The following is a 16,474-nucleotide window of genomic DNA, read 5'->3' on the forward strand; positions in this document are numbered from 1 at the left end:
TGAGCTGAGGTATTGACAGACAGTCCTGATTCATCCAAATATGAACAAATACTGAGCACAGTTCAGAAATCTGGAGTGGAACCCAAGGGGAGCCTAGAATCAGCAGTCAGAAGGGGATAGGACTGGCATGATCAAAGAAAAGCACGCAGCATCTAAACAGTGGGGGTGCTGCTCCTTGCTCTCACTTGTCCTGGTGCCACGTGATAGCAGACTTACAGACACAGTTGAAGCTGTCAACTTTGTTGTGACTTACTTCATAATGGAGTTACAAGAATATGAAACTTTCTAGAATATCTTAGACTCAACAAAATGTTAGGAAAATAGTTAATATTTATTCAGATTCATAGAGCTTCTTTTTTCAACAATATTTTTTGAAGAGTATATAGTTCAGCTTTGGTAAGTTGTTTGGGGTCAAAGTCAGTAACATGACCAAATTGCCTCCTTGTTCTAGTTCACAGTACCTTCTCCCCAAGACTCCAAGGCTTTGTGTTTTAAATAGTGTCAGCTTGTTTGGGGACCTCTTCCCACTTCATTATTTGGTTATACTTCCCCCCCCTATGTTATATGACTTCAAGTTCCACATTTTCTTTTTTAGCCTTTTACACTATGGTATAACTACTCAAGTTTATAGGGTTCATGGATATAGATTTAGCAGAAATATAAATATCTAGTTTTTCTAAGAAATACATTGAACATAAAGTTGAGAGGCTACGTTTTCCTTCATGACAGCTCTTGATTTATACTTCTCATCCATCTTCTTAACCTTTCACATCATTTCTGAAGCCATTTCATCTTCCTTCTAAAATGCCAACCTAAAAATAAGTAATCACACTGAAAAGGATCCAGATGGAAACAGAAAAACATGGACACACTCATTTGGTATGTGAAACATTTTCTATATTTGTCAGTATACTTAACTTTGCTTCTCATCTTCATTTCTACCTCATTACAGAGGTATATTAGAGCTTAACAGAAATGTTTTTGCCCATTGAAATAAAAGTCACTGCATAGTGCTTTTGACTTTGAGTGGTAATAGTTGATTTTGGCACTGTGAAAGCTTAAGAAAAATTATCTGGAAGTAAATATGGCTAATTTATGTTTTTTATTTAATCAAACTAAGATTTCAGAATATTGTATGTGTTCTTAAGAAGTATATTTTTGTTTGTTTCTTTCAATCAGTTGGGAAAAGAAGGCCATGTCAAGCTCAGAACTTGACAAATCCCCTCATTTTCCTTGGTGTAGAAATATGAAAGACCTTCTAAGGCAAGTTTTTAGCTTTTTAGACACAGACAATCAAGACATTAGTCATAAAAGCAAGATGAATGCTGTAGACTTACAAGCAAATATCAGACTGACCAGAATCTCTAATTAGCCACTATTTAAAAAATTGCCTTGTTTTTATTTTATTTTTTTAGATAAAAGGAGAGTAATATACCCACACACACAGATCAGAGGGGATTTAGTAAGGTTTTTTTTAGCTTCTTTCTTACATGTTAAATGTTTCTTTTTTACATTCAATATGATTTTGTATTAGTTTCAGTTGTACAACATGGTAGTCAGACAATCATATACTTTACAAAGTGTACCACTGATATTTTTAGGACCCACCTGGCCCCATACATTGTTATTACAATATTATGTTGTACTTTACACTCCCATTACTATTCTGTAACTATCAACCTGCACTTCTCAATCCCTTTATTTTTTTTATTCAGTCCCCCAATCCCTTTCCCCTCTGGCAATCATCAGTCTGTTGAGTAAGCTTTCTTTAAGGGATCTTTTGGTGTCAGTACACATTCACCTACATCTTTCTTATCTCCAGTCTTGTTCAATGGCAACTGGCATTCAGAATGAGAAATTTGAAACACAACAAGATATTGAATTACCAAAGAAAAAAATAACATTTATTACCAAAGCAAGAAATGTTTCTACACCACATTAGAACATTTATCAAAATAAAGAGTTGAAACAAAAAAGTATTTACTTAATAACTACCTCTTAGTCAGCAGAGGTTTCATTTCCTAGGTAGTGTGAGGAATCTTTATGAGGTTATATCAAAGAGTTATAAATTTTAGGACTAAGTAATGATTTAAACCATGGAGGTCTGCAAATTATTCATTCACAATTTGAAAAAAAAGTTAGCCCTTAAGTTTTGTATCTTTAGAAAGTGGCTCAAGTGTGAGACTCAGTCTTGCTATTAGCAGATTTAATTCTACATGAATTATGGGCCACAATTTGATAATTAAAAAAATACAACAAAATGCTTGGTATGTACATCCTTCTGAAGAAGATGTTGAGCCTGAAAACCAAGAAAGCATACCTTTAATTAAAAATCTTGAAGGCAACAGAAGAATAGTCACTATATCCTCCATATTCACATGTCCAACTTCTACCATTTAGGTCCTGCCCAGACACAGCCCTGACCCAAGCTGGATGTGGCCTCTTCCGCTTTCAAACTCTCTAAACTGTGACAGTACTTGCATGTGATTCCAAGATGGCAGTTCATTCCCTGGTCAGAGATTTGTTGTTTTTCTTGTGACACGCCCCATATTCTATTTTGTAATGCCATAATTTATCTACATACTTCATCTCTCCTACTAAACTTTAAACTTTTTAAGTGCACAGACCATATCTTTTCTATCTTTTTTGAAATAACACAGATGAGAGCTCAGTGTAAATGATGAGATACTTTTACAGGTCTAAGTTTCTATTCTTGTGAAATGATTTGCATCTAGTAGTGCCTAACACACTGTAGATAACCAATAAAGATTTGTTGCTGAGTGAGTGAGTGAATGAATGAACACCTCCAATTATTTCCTCTTATGACTAGATTTCCATGTTGTATTTAGCAGAGAGATGACCAGCAAACAGAAGGTCAACTCTCTAAAGGGCATTTGTTGGAATGGAGCCTGGCAGCCTGAACTGCCATTCTCGGTTCACTGCCCATCAGATACCAGTGCCACCAACAATTCTTCCATTTCACACTATAGGGTTTGGTTGCACCCTGTGGCATCCTGGCAAGGTGTGCAGGAAAGTATCCTGAGGAAAATGTGGAAGTTTGACCCCATGCTAAAAAGGTGTTTCAGGAGTAGTGAGTGCAGTGGTTGCCCCAAACTATTCCCACCATTCGGATGTGCAAATGGCAATCATTAACACAACTCCTCCCGTAGGCAAGGGAAACTAAAAAGCAACTAACCCCAAGTGAATACCTAGTTCAAATAAATCAATCTGTGCATTTTGCTTTGTTGCTCTCTCTATGCCAAATGAACAGGACTAAATAAATTGAGAGAAATCTTTTCTGCTTTCAATATGCTTCAAAATTTTGCTAGGCATTCTAAATTGTTTGATCAAATTATAATCTGTCCTGGAACAGAGCCATTACCTCTAGGGGAAAAAGCACAACCTTGTGCATGTGGAAAATTCTAAATAAATCATTCTCATTATGAAATACTCTCCTGTTTTTTAAAATGTTTTATTGTTTATGCTATTACAGTTGTTCCATTTTTTTTTCCTTTTCGCTTCCCTCCACCAGTCTGGCCCCATTTCCATAGTCAATCCCCACACCATTGTCCATGTCCATGGGTTCTTCATGTATGTTCTTTGACTAATCCCTTCACCTTCTTTCAGTTGGTTCCCAACTGAAAGTGTATTCTATGATTCTATGCCTCTGGTTCTATCTTGCTCGTGAGTTTATTTTGTTTATTAGATTCCTCTTATAAGTGAGATCATATGACATTTGTTTTACACTGACTGATTTATTTCACTTAGCATAATAACCTCCTTTTCCATCCATGCTGTCGCAGAAGGCAGGAATTTCTTCTCTTTTCTGCTGCATAGTATTCCATTGTGTCAATGTACCACAGTTTTTTACTGCTGTTCTACTATAGTTGCTCCAATTTTCCCAGTTGTTCTACCCTGTGCTGCCCATCCTCACTCCCATAGTCAATGCCTACCCTGTGTCAGGGAGCCTTGCTCTGAGAAATTACTTGGAGACCACTCTAGGATTAAACAACAGGTTTATTGAGGGAAAACAGGGGGCAGGGAGGGAGGAAAGAGGGAACTTCTGGACCAACTTGAGAGCCAGTGGGATAAGGGAAGCTGGGAAAGGGTGACTCCCAGTCCACCTCACGGCTCATAAGAGTAAGGGAAGGGGGGAGTGAAGACTCCTGGTCACCCATGCAAGCTCATAGAAGTTGCCTATCTTTGTGTCTGCAGGCACCATCTCCATACTTTGCCAAACATACCTTTTGGTTAGGGTGAGTTTACTCATCAACACATTCAGCAGGTTATTTACATCTGCCTGCTTTTCCCCTACCAGGCCAGTCAATATGTCATGCTAAGTCCATCAACATTTCTTCTGGGAATGATCAAAGTCCATTTTTATTTCCTATGGGAGGGGTTAGGACCAGGTTAATTTGCATATGGTTCATCTGCATACATCAAAAGTTCAGGTGGGCAGTCCAGCTGCCTCCATGTTCTGACACCCTGTTGTTCATGTCCATGGGTCATTTATACCTGTCCCTTGACTAGACTCTTCCCCTTCTTTACCTCCTTATTGCCCTCCCCCCTCCTCTCTGGGGGCTGTCAGTCAATTCCTTGTTTCCATGTCTCTGGTTCTGTTTTGCTCATTTGTTTGTTTTGTTCATTAGCATTTTCTTATAGGTGAGATCGTATGGTATTTGTCTTTTGCCCCCTGGATTATTTTACTTAAAATATTATTCTCTAATTCCATTCATGCTATCTCAGAAGTTAGGAGCGCCCTCTTTTTTCTGCAATGTAGTATTCCATTGTGTAAATGTAGCACAGTTTTTTTATCCACTCATCTACTGATGAGCAGTCAGGCTGTTTCTAGCACTTGACTATTGTAAATAGTGCTGCTATGAACATAGGGGTGCATAAATTCTTTTGAATTTTTTTTTCAGGATTTTTAGGATATAGTTCCAGCAGTGGAATTGCTGGGTCAAAAGGTAGCTCCATTTTTGTTTGAGGAAACTTCATACTGTTTTCCACAGGGGCTGCACCAGTCTACATTCCCACCAACAGTGTACTAGGGTTCCCTTTTCTCTGCATCATTGCCAGCACTTGTTTGTTGATTTATTAATGATGGCCATTTTGATAAGTATGTGGTGATATCTCATTATGGTTTTAATTTGCATCTATTTGATGGTTAGTGATGCTGAGCATCTTTTCATGTGGCTATTGGTCATCTGTATGTCCTCCTTGGAGAGGTGTCTTTTGAGGTCCTTAGCCTATTTTTTAATTGGGTTGTTTGTCTTCCTGGTGTTGAATTGTATGAGTTCTTTATATATTTTGGAGATTAGACCCTTGCCTGATGTATCATTGGCAGATATGCTCTTTCATACAGCTAGTTCCATTTTCATTTTGATGGTAGTTTCTTTAGCCATGAAGAAGCTTTTTAATTTGATGTAGTCCCATTTGTTTATTTTTTTCCTCTTTTCCCTTGCCATAAAAGATATATTGGCAAAAATATTGCTACATGAGATATCTGAAATTTTACTGCTTATGTTTCCAACTAGGATTTTTATGGTATCATGACTTATATTTTAAGTTTTTATTATGAGGTATGAGGTAAGATGGTGGTCTAGTTTCATATTTTTTCATGTACCAGTCCATTTCTCCCAGTACCATTTATTGAAGAGACTGTTTTTACTCCATTGTATGCTTGTGACCCATTTGTCAAATATTAATTGACCATAGAGACATGGGTTTATTTCTGGGCTCTCTATTCTGGTCCATTGATCTATGTGTCTGTTCATATGCCAATACAAGATTGTTTTGATTATAGTGGCCTTGTGTGATATCAGGTATTGTGATCTCTCCAACTTTGTTCTTTCTCAAGATTGCTGAGGCTATTTGAGGTCTTTTTTGGTTCCATATAAATTTTTGGAATATTTGTTATAATTCTGTGAAATATGTCATTGGTATTTTAATAGGGCTTGTGTTATATCTATAGATTGATTTGGGGTTGTATGGACATTTTAATGACATTAATACTTCCAATTGATGAACAGGGTATATGCTTCCATTTATTTGTATCTTACTCAATTTCTTTCTTTGGTGTTCTATGGTTTTCTGAGTACAGGTCTTTTACCTTCTTGGTTAAATTTATTCCTGGGTACTTAATTTTATTTTATTTTTTGCTTTAGTAAATGGGATTTTTTCTTAGTTTCTCTTTCTGATAGTTCACTGTTGGTGTACAAAAATGCCATTGATTTCTGAATATTGACATTGTATCCCACTACTTTGCTGAATTCATTTATTAGGTTGAATAGGTTTTGGGTGGAGACTATAGGGTTTTCTATGTACACTACCATGTCTGTGAATAATGACAGTATTATTTCCACTTTCCCAATTTCAATGCCTTTTATTTCTTCTTCTCATATGATTGCTGTGGCTAGGGCTTGCAGGACTATGTTGAATGAAAGTGGTGAAAGCAGACGCCCTTGTCTTGTTCCTGATCTTAAGGAAAACACTTTTAGTATTTGCCCATTGAGTATGACGTTAGCAGTAGGTTTTTTTGTTTTTTTGTTTTTGTATATGGCCTTTATTTACTTCTCTTGTTTTAAAATTCAGAAAGGTAAAAAACAAGATTTTAGAATGGCCATTTTTTTGTATTGAATTGATCATCAAGCAACACATTGGCTGCCTGTTCATAGTCATTCCTTCATTTTTAGCTAATGACAGGTGGAGTCAGAAGCACTCTGATTCAATGACATGGTTGCAATGATTTGCTTAGAACATTTACCAAATGCTGTGTTTTTTTGTTTTTTTTTTCCCACAGAGTCTCACTATTTTGCTACAAAATCTAAAAGAACAGAGCCCTTGTTCTTGGGCAAGAAAACACAGAAGCTGTATTTGTTTATTATTTTTAGCCACTATGCATTTTGTGTGCTTTATAGCTTCTTATGTAATTATCTAATTGTGAGTAGATTGGCATGTGATTTTAAGTCAGCTGTTTGTTCCCTGGGTGATACAATCAATCCATAATCCTGACAGGGAGTAATTTCAGTAAAACTCAAGCTTTAAATTCTATGATATCAACATATAAGCTCCCACTCTTTAAATCCTGTTTTTCATGAAAAAATTTCTGTTTAATTTCCTTTGAATATTATTTAGAATGTAGCTTCTAAAGCATTTTCCCTCTCCTTTGTTGTTTTAAAAAATTCAGATTGGGAAATAGAAAATTGCCTCCAGTTCTCCCATCCAAATATAATGACAATGAATATTATGGTGCATAGTCTTTTCAGCTGGCTGAGAGAATCCTTTTAACAAGCACGGAAACAAACTCAGAGTGAGCTTCACCAGTGTTGCCACACTCTTCAAATTTTTCTTTTAAAGCCGAAATCACATAAAGATTTTTTTTTTCCATTAATGTTTTCAGTTTGCCACCAGTATATAGCTCAAACGGACCATCAGTTTTGGAAAATGGTCATTTTAAAGAAAAAGGTAGATTTCTGCTCTTTCAAAGCCCATTACAAGAATGCCTTGAATAATTACATATCACCCATTTCCTGCTTCTCCAAGATCACCCCCACTCCACCCCAGCATTTCTTAAATACCTACTCTGAGATCCCTTCATCTGGCTCTTTTGCTCCTACAATAGTTTTGCCTCTGAGGCATGATAACAGGGTCAAAGGGATAAGATTAAAAATAAATACAATAAAATATTAATAGTAATCAACTCTAAGCATTGAACACAAGTGCTGGCTGTTTGAGTTTCTATTCTTTCTTTCTTATCTTTTTGTTTGTTTGTTTGAGAGAGAGAGAGAAAAAAAAAGAGAGAAGCATCAATTTGTTGTTCCACTTATTTAACGCAGTCATTGGTTGATTCTTGTATGTGCTCTGACTGGAGATCAAACCTGCAACCTTGGAGTATCAGGATCACACTCTAACCAGCTGAGCTACCCTGCCAGGGTCAGTTTCTATTCTTACAGGTATTTTTAAAGTTCTAAATATTAACAAAACAAAACAAAATATATAGTCCTTTTGTTCAAGTAACTCAAGGTCTGGCGTAATGGGCAAACAATTATGGTACATTCAAGACTTGCAAACAAATCATTGCTCTAGAAAGCTTTCTAGCAGAAGTTAGTGCAATGTGCTAGACTCTAGCAGTGAGAGGAACATAGAAGAAAGAGCACCCTCCTGTTCCCTGCTAGAACTTCTTAGAAAATTTAGGAAGGCTTCTGCAAGGAGGCAAAGCTTGACTTGAGGCTGGGAGGATGAGTAGGTTTCTGTGGTTTCAAGTGTAAGAGTGCTCTGCAGAAAAAGCCATGACGTGTGAAATCAGACTCTGAGACCATTGGAGAAGAGAGTATATTTTCAGTATGGCTGGGGTTGCTCTGTGTCATAGATGAGCTTGGAAAGGTGGGCATCTACCAGGTAAAGAGTCTCATATGACATGCTCTCCAATGTCTGATGAGGAATCACAGAAACAAGTGAAGGGCCTAATGCAACTATTCTGTTGGCAACATCCTTCAGGGGACAGTGTAGAAAATAGGTGGGAAGGAGGCAGAAGGGAGGCAGGGAGGCCAATTAGGTGACTACTGCGATGATCTAGGTGAAAGATGATAATTTCCTGTAATAGGGCAATGGTGGGGGGTGGAAGAGACAGATGGAAGCAGTTTAAAAGATAGACTCGCTCCTGCATGCAGACAAATTGGATGTGTTGGGTGGAAGAAAGCAGACTCCAGAGTGACTGTTGGGTTTCTGACTTGGGTAGTGAGTTGGATGGTGGTGTAAATTCACTGAGGTTGGGATGAGCAGGAATGCAGAGAGACAGATGAGTAAATTTGCAACATGCTGAGTCTGGGGAAGCTCTGATATAGCTTGTAATTGCCCAAGATATCATTATATATAGAAATTTGGAGGGAGCACAGCACCTGCACTCTCTAGGCTAGAAGTAGACTCATCATGGGAACACCACCATGGCTGAGGTCATGGCTATACTGAAAGTACCCTGGGAAGAGTGAGGGAGAGAGGACAAAAGGTGGAGGTGGTCCAGGGTGAAGGAGGAAGACCAGGAGAGAGTGATGTCAGTCAGTGTAACATCTGCTAAAGGAGAAGATCATTTTAAGAACAAAGGAACGGATGCTAGATTAGAGCTGGCAGACAAGTCACTTAAGATATCTGTTTCCAGATAAAATACAGAATACCCAGTAATTTTTTTTTTTTATCCTCACCTGAGGACACTGTTTCATTGCTTTTGGAGAGAGGGGAAGGGAGAGAGGAAAGGAGAGAGTGAATCATCAATGTGAAAGAGAAATATTGATTGGTTGCCTCCTATATGCACCTGGACAAGGGGGCGAATCTGCAACCTAGGCATGTGCCCTGACTAGGAATCAAAGTTGCAACCTCTCAGTTACTGAACAGTGTGTCAATCAACTGAGCCACACCGGCCAGGGCAGTAATTTCATACAGGGAGAAACTTTTTTTAGTATAATTATGCCCCCTATTTTTATTTGCTAAATATGGTAACCCTAGTAAGATAAAGACTAAAGAGGACCACAGGGTGCAAATGCAGGAGGGAACTGGGAGATAGTGCCTGTGAACCCATCTTGCTAGAAATCAGGCTGCAAAGCAATAGGGTAGGGAACAGGGTTAAGACAGGGAAGATTTTCCTTTTTTTTTAAAGATTTTATTTATTTATTTTTAGAGAGGAGGAAGGGAAGGAGAAAGACAAAGAGAGAAACAGCACTGTGTGGTTGCCTCTTGCACACCCCAACTGGGGACCCAGCCCTCAACCCAGGCATGTGTCCTGACTGAGAATCAAACTGGCAATTGGGAGGATTTTCTTAATGGGAACAGGCACTATGGATTGTATCATCTGCCCCATCTGCCTCCCTCAGCCAGAAACCACATGAGGTTCAAAACTAGGTCTTATTTGTTTTTGCAATCAAAATGCTGACCTGCCCAAACCCTTGTGCATCAGGGACTCAGTAAAAGGCTGCTAAATTAAATTCTTTGACCGTGTTTCTCCAAGCCTATAGGAAAGAACTGAGATAATCAAGGAGATGGATTACCTTTGCCTCTATCTGAAAATTAGGACCCTACATATTTTGGGCTAAAACAGTTTATATTTATCAGAATAATCTGAAATATTGCCTTAGTTCTTCAACTCTATTTACCAGTGAAGGCACATCTGAGAGGCCAAATGACTTTTCTCCCCAGCTTGCTCATATACAGTAGCAGCAGCAGTAACTAGGAACCTCTTAACTGCCTCGTGCTTGTCAAAACTAGTGCACCTTTCCAGGTGAGTAAAACAGATTCTAGATATCTGGCTGAGGGGAGAACAAAATAAAACAAAGCTGGCACCAAACCAGCACAGTAAGTTGCTCAAGAGGGTTATTGAGGCCTGTGGGAAACTTCAGGATCCTTTCGCCTGATCTGCTGTTTGCTGATCCACTTGGCTCACAGACTCTTTCCTCCTTTACGCAGTTACATAAAATCTACTCACCTTGTCAGAGGAATAAACAAACCACAAAACAAACCTTATGTGATTTGAAGCATACAGGTAAGCAAATGTGCAGGTGCTGTCAAGGACAGATCTTCCACCTTTCTGCTCCTAATGCACTCTTGAGTCAATACTGAAGACACTGGACTTTGCTAGGCTAGGAAGGAGGAAGGGGGAGCTGAGCTGAAGTGAGGGCCCCAGGACTCCTGCACCTGCTGTGTTATAGGATGAAGGCCCCCAGATATGCCCGGAAGGGGCAGGGCCTGAGGATGCTTTCTTTTGATGGACGGAGAAAGAGAAAAATGGTTAAATGAAAAAGCCTGGGTTTTGTGATTGGATTAGACCTGGGTTCAGAACCCAGATCTCCCCTAGTCTAGTTTTGTAGTGTTGGGTGGTTAAGAGCAAAGCTTTAGAGTTGGACATTTTGATTGAATTCCTAGTGCTACAAGTGGAATGAAGATACTATTTTTCAAAATGCTTTCCTTATACATTCTTCTCACAGACATTCTGCCATGATGGCTCTAAGGAAGGAAAAAAGATGAGCAGTGCAGCACCTTAGGAAGAAGAGAATGTCCCTGTCAAATAGTGGGAGGGAAAGGAAGCTCTTTCAACATCAGGACAAGGGGTGGGAGGTAAAGAGAAAAGGGAAGGAGAGGGGCAAGTGGACAGAAGAGGAGGATTAGGAGCAGTCAGGTCAGTTAAGGGAAATTCCAGAGCAGTCGTCTGAACCCTCTTCCTGCTCAACAAAGTCTGGGAGGACAACCCTTAGAGAGCTTGCATTGACCTGGGTGGGCTCATGGAGCAAAAAGGGGGCCTGAGGTGGCACTACCACTCAGTGTGGTGCCCCCTAGCCTGAGCCAAAAGCTCCTGAGGGCCCTTAATGGGGAATGAGAGCTCAGGCCAGCAGGCCTGCCATGGACCTCCCTGCCAAGGTGGGTGCCCCAAAGCAGAGACTGTGAACACTGACCATGCCACAGGGATGGGCTGAGACCCAGGTGAGAGATGGGGTGCCGCTGAGCCAGCAGCAGGAAGGGAAGAATGAGGGGACACTAGGCCCTAGATGAACCCAACCAGACCGAGAGAAGAGACAACAAGCTTCTGTGGCATTGGCTTCATTTTAGGCTCAGGTGTGGATTTGGCCCCCGTCAGCAGGCACACGAGGAACTCCTCTACTCAGGGCAGTGAGAACCTAGAGATGAGAATGAGGATGAACTTTACTGTCAGGGTGGGCTAGAGACAAAATGTAAGGGGGGAAACAACCTGGTCAGGAGTTTGAGCCTTGAACTCTTCACATACTTGTTCAAAAGAAACTGAGATAATTGGGGAAAAAAAGAAACAACTTTTACTCCCCACCCCCCTTAAAAATAACAATCTCTGAGATCTTTGACTTGATAAGTTATTTTTTTGTTTTTGTTTTGTTTTGCAGGGCTACAGAGGACGAAGTGATTGGTTATTGAAAATAAAGAACTCACCAATTATGCACATTTGAGGTAGTGTATAAATTTACAATCCCCCCCCTAGATAAGCTTTGTAAACTTAGGTTATTTATATAACTTCTTTGAGTCTCAGTTCCCTCATCTACAAAATGAGTATAATCCTACTTCATAAGGGTTTCTGTGAGTATTAAATGAAATGATGCATGCAAAGCCTTGGGAACAATGCCCAGCACATAACATAGCTGTGCCAATTAATGATTACATAACATCATTACTTAGCTTCCATGAGCTTCATTTTCTGCCTCTGTAAATTGGGGATTTCAATATCCATCTCATACAATATGTATGCAAATTAATTTCCCTTTCCCTTCTGTTCTCTTTTCTCAAGAGCTACAGTTTATCTTACCTTCTATCTCAAATAAATAATCTCTATTCCTTTATTCAACCAGTAATATTTTCTAAGTGTCTGCTCTATACAAGCCCCTCAGGAGATGACACCTGTACAGTATATATCATTCACAGACTCCTGAGGGTTAGAGAAAGGGTGATATTCTTACTTCTTTATAATAGAAGGGAAACATGATGAGAGAGATAGCCAAGCACTATACTAACTCTGAAGAGGCAGTGTTGATTTCCAGTTAGAAGTTGGGGACTGTGTCCTGCATAACATGGCATTTGAACAGACCTTGAAAAATGAGAAATACTTAGGCATGTGGAATTTCAGGAGGGCAGTCTAGGCAGAGAACTGTGAAGTCAAAGGCACAGTGTAGGGTGTCCTTGGAGGATGGGTGAGTGGTTCTGTGTTACAAGTTCAGAGAAAATGAAAGATGAGGAATAATGATAGACTGATATGATGGCCTGTGATGCTATCAAGCTTACAGTTGTCAGCCTTTCACTTTCTCATAATATTTTGAGAAAGGAAAAAGGAGAAGAAACTAAAATGTTTCCAGATACATGTGAGCCATTGCACTGAGACTATTGTTCTACATATAGTATCTCTAAACCTCATGGCCATGCTAAGAGGTAGTTATATATAGAAGAGGAAACTGAGGTTTCAGAGAAGTTAAGTAACTTACCCAATGTCACACAGCTAGAAACTAATCCACTGAGAATCAAATCTGGGTTTGCCTGATCCAAAGCTAGTGTTATGAGACAAGGCCTTCAGGCCTTACCTGTTCTACCTGTTTCCTTGTGAAAGCACCACTTCTTTCCAGCTCTTGTCTTTAAGGCAGTTCTGTTACCAATAAATTAGCAGGAAGGGTAGGCTAGAAGCAGTCTGAGGACTTGAGAACCAATGGGGAGATGTCTTGGTTTCAAAATTCAGGGTCATGGAAAACTGCCAAGAAGGAGTGTTCTGGCAATCTCAAGCCATTCAGAGAGGAGTGTCAGGGATTGACACTCAGTTTAAGAGGGTAATGAGTACCTAAATGTAGGAAACCCCAAGATACCTGCACCTGCAGTGCATTTATGCTCTGTTTAAGCCCAAGACAATTATATTTTGTGGTGGGTTTTAAGTCAGGATATATGATAGACTAATGCTTATTTGCGATCGGATGTCCAGAAGAAGACGCTCAGTCAGCCATACCTGTCTCATCAACTAGAACTGGCACAGTGAGGCCCAAGACGATTTTGGTTTTGTACAACAATGCTTATCTCTGGGGCGTGACAGACCAGGTCTGATCTTGTGAGCCCTAGGGAAGTGACTGAGGCTTAGAGAGACATGCTGACTTTTTCAAGCTCGGATAGGAAGAGGCAAAGTCAATATAAGAGCCCAAGTATTATGATCCTGACTTTCTTACTGTGCTGATCAAAGGAGAATAAACTCATCTAACTGGAGGACTGAAAAGTGGTTTACTTATGCTCTCAATGGCCTGTGATTGGTTTTATGGGAATCATAGAATTTTTACCACTGGAGGAGACAGTGAAGATCATCTGTTCCAATGAACTCATTTATAGATGAGAACACCTAATGCAGTTCAGAATAGAAAAGTGACTTGCCTAAGGTCACAGCACTTGTAGTGATGGAGCCTGGTCTGGGTCATGCGTTTGCTGCCTGGGGCCAGTGCCCTTTCCGCTGGTGTTTAGCATTGTAGTTCACGTGCTGCTCGCCGCCGCCGCTGCCGTGCCCCTGCCCTGCACGCTCGCATATGGAGGGTCATGAGGTGGTCAGTCACTTCCTTACATGTAGACGGGCATATCTTTCCAATGTTATGAAGGAGATAAAAATGTGTCTGAATTGCAAATCAACCAGTGAAAGCAATCCCCAAGAGTCTGGTACTTTTCTGGTTTGAAAGTCCCTGCATTTTTTTCCACGTAAGTCTTAGAAAGTCAAAGCAGAGAGATGGCTCCTGTGTTCCATCATATTTTTTTCATAAAGCTCCTTAATTGCTAAGCAGGTTTCCTGCACTCTCAGTAACAAGACCCTCTTATTGGGCTGAAACCCTGCCCCATTTTTTTCACCCCAGAAATATGTATGGCCTCACATGCATCTCTACCTATCTATCTCCTGCCTACGGAGCCGCAAGCCTCCCAGGCCGTTCTGCCCTCGGGAGCAAAAGGCCTGGAGTCCTTCTCTATCCCAGTCTTCTTTCTGAGGAGGGGCCTGTGACTCGCTCCCAGTTATCCAGTAGAGGCTATTTCTCTATACTTCCTGCATGAGGTACTTCATAGAGATTGGGAGAAGAAAAGCTGGTCTCTGCTCTCCTTGGGATTAGTGGTATTCTACTACTCTGTTCTTCCAGGAGTCCCTTTCTCTAGGTCTGACATGACTTTCTCCTCCAAGACAGGCCCAGTGAGGTTCCATCTGTGTTCTTGTCCTGCATTCCTGCAGAGTCCCTTGGGCACTGTGGCTGGAAATGATTTGTGTGGGAACTCAGCCAGCCTCCTTTTTAATCACTCACATGCTCACAGACGCAGGAATCCCTCCCCACTCACCAGGGGATGGAAGGAACCTCTCTTATCTTGACAGGGTTTCCCTAAGTGGTGGGATAAACACTGAGTCTAGTCTCTAGGAAAGATGTTATAAAAAACCTTCTTCTCCAAGGCTTAATTATGAAATAGATATCTTCAAGAGACCCTCCCTCTTCCCTAGAGTTTCTGTAAAGCAGACACTACTCAAATACTATTCCAGCATCAATTCACCTCACATTGCTTCCTGAGCCCACTCTGAATGGCGACAGAGTCGGCTGGGCCAGGCCTGGAAGAATGGTTGGGAGTTGCTTAGGACAGTCAGGCTGCTTAGAGAGTATAAAGCCAAAGCCTGGAGAATGAATGACCTGGGGGTGGGGTGAAGATGAGAGAGGGTCAGGGGGCAGCTGGAGGGGAACAGAGGTACTTGTTGGGGAGAAGGGAGTGGTGACTATTCAACCAAAATGGAATAATTTGAGGAGGGTTTATTTGCAAAGAGGTGGGCATAGGGGAACCACAAAGAATAGTGCAGTAAACTGGCTCAGTAAGAACCAAGGCGACATCACTCTGAGCACAGAGATGATGACCAAAACAGAGAGTCAGGTAGAGCCACTGCCTTAGAGGGAACAGAGGCAGCTCTAAGTTAAAGCAATTTTGCCAGGGAGAGACCCAGGCAGAGATGGGTTTACCCTGAAGCTGGGAAAGTAAGGTCCTACACTTGCAGGGGCTCTTTCCCAGGTATGGGGAGGAGCAGTAGCAATGTACTCATAAGTCCCATGTTTTTGTAACTTTTTTTGCTACATTTTATAAAAGTAAGACATTTTTGATCCCTGTTTCCCTCTACTACACACATCACATGTTAGGTGGCTTTGGAGTTGTCATGGGCATTTTGAGGATTTACCTAAGGAGAAGATGAGTTTGGGTTTGGTGGGATATATATAAGCTGCTCAGTCACTTCTGTATATATGTAATTCTGTCTGATCATAGGAATGGCTTTCCAGGAATACTTTTACCTCCAACTCACTGATGTCACAACTTGAAGATACAGAGGGGTCATGTCCTAATATGAATGCAGCCTTTGGAGCCCATCATGGAAGGATGTGGGTAGTGAAGAGACAGAAGTTTGTAATATGTGAAACCAGAAGTTGGTCTGTGGTCCATCATCAGACTTATAAAATTGTAAGTATATATATATATAGCAAAGTTGAGAACTTTCTGTCTGCATCCACTTTTTAAAAATATACTACTATTAATAAGCTGATCTTCAATGGCTGAAAAGAACATATGATAAAAAGGATCCATTTGAGAGAATCTGTAAGAATCAGTTGGGGAAGGGGAGGGGAAAAGTTGGTTACTCCTCTGGATGCTGCCGTAGACATAGCATTGCAAGGAACAAGGAAGAAACATACTGATTATTTTCTTAAAATACTTTTTTCCAATATATAGAATAGGTTATCCAAATTATGAACTATGTACTTGTATCATCAACCTACTTGTTCTGTAACAGTGTGCACATCAAAAAATTATATCATCATATGAAATAAAAACAATGAAAAAGAAAAAAAAGAAAATTCAGTTCTTGTCAGAAATAAAATATAGCACATGGAACTATAATAAACACCTCATTTATTTTTTGAATAGAATTTCACAAGTTGGTTTT

The 16,474-nt window shown here is 40.2% G+C and overlaps 1 long non-coding RNA gene across 1 annotated transcript; it reads left to right on the top strand.

Annotated features, from left to right (window-relative positions):
• The first annotated feature begins 841 nt into the window (after positions 1–841).
• Positions 842–15,950, top strand: LOC150021741 (uncharacterized). The gene is made up of 3 exons (XR_016509043.1): positions 842–879; positions 11,898–11,961; positions 15,802–15,950. It is a non-coding gene; the product is annotated as an uncharacterized LOC150021741 (long non-coding RNA).
• The last annotated feature ends 524 nt before the right edge of the window (positions 15,951–16,474 follow it).

The sequence above is a fragment of the Furipterus horrens genome, unplaced genomic scaffold (genome assembly GCF_987537825.1).
Source record: "Furipterus horrens unplaced genomic scaffold, mFurHor1.1.pri manual_scaffold_1, whole genome shotgun sequence".
Taxonomy (NCBI): Eukaryota; Metazoa; Chordata; class Mammalia; order Chiroptera; family Furipteridae; genus Furipterus; species Furipterus horrens.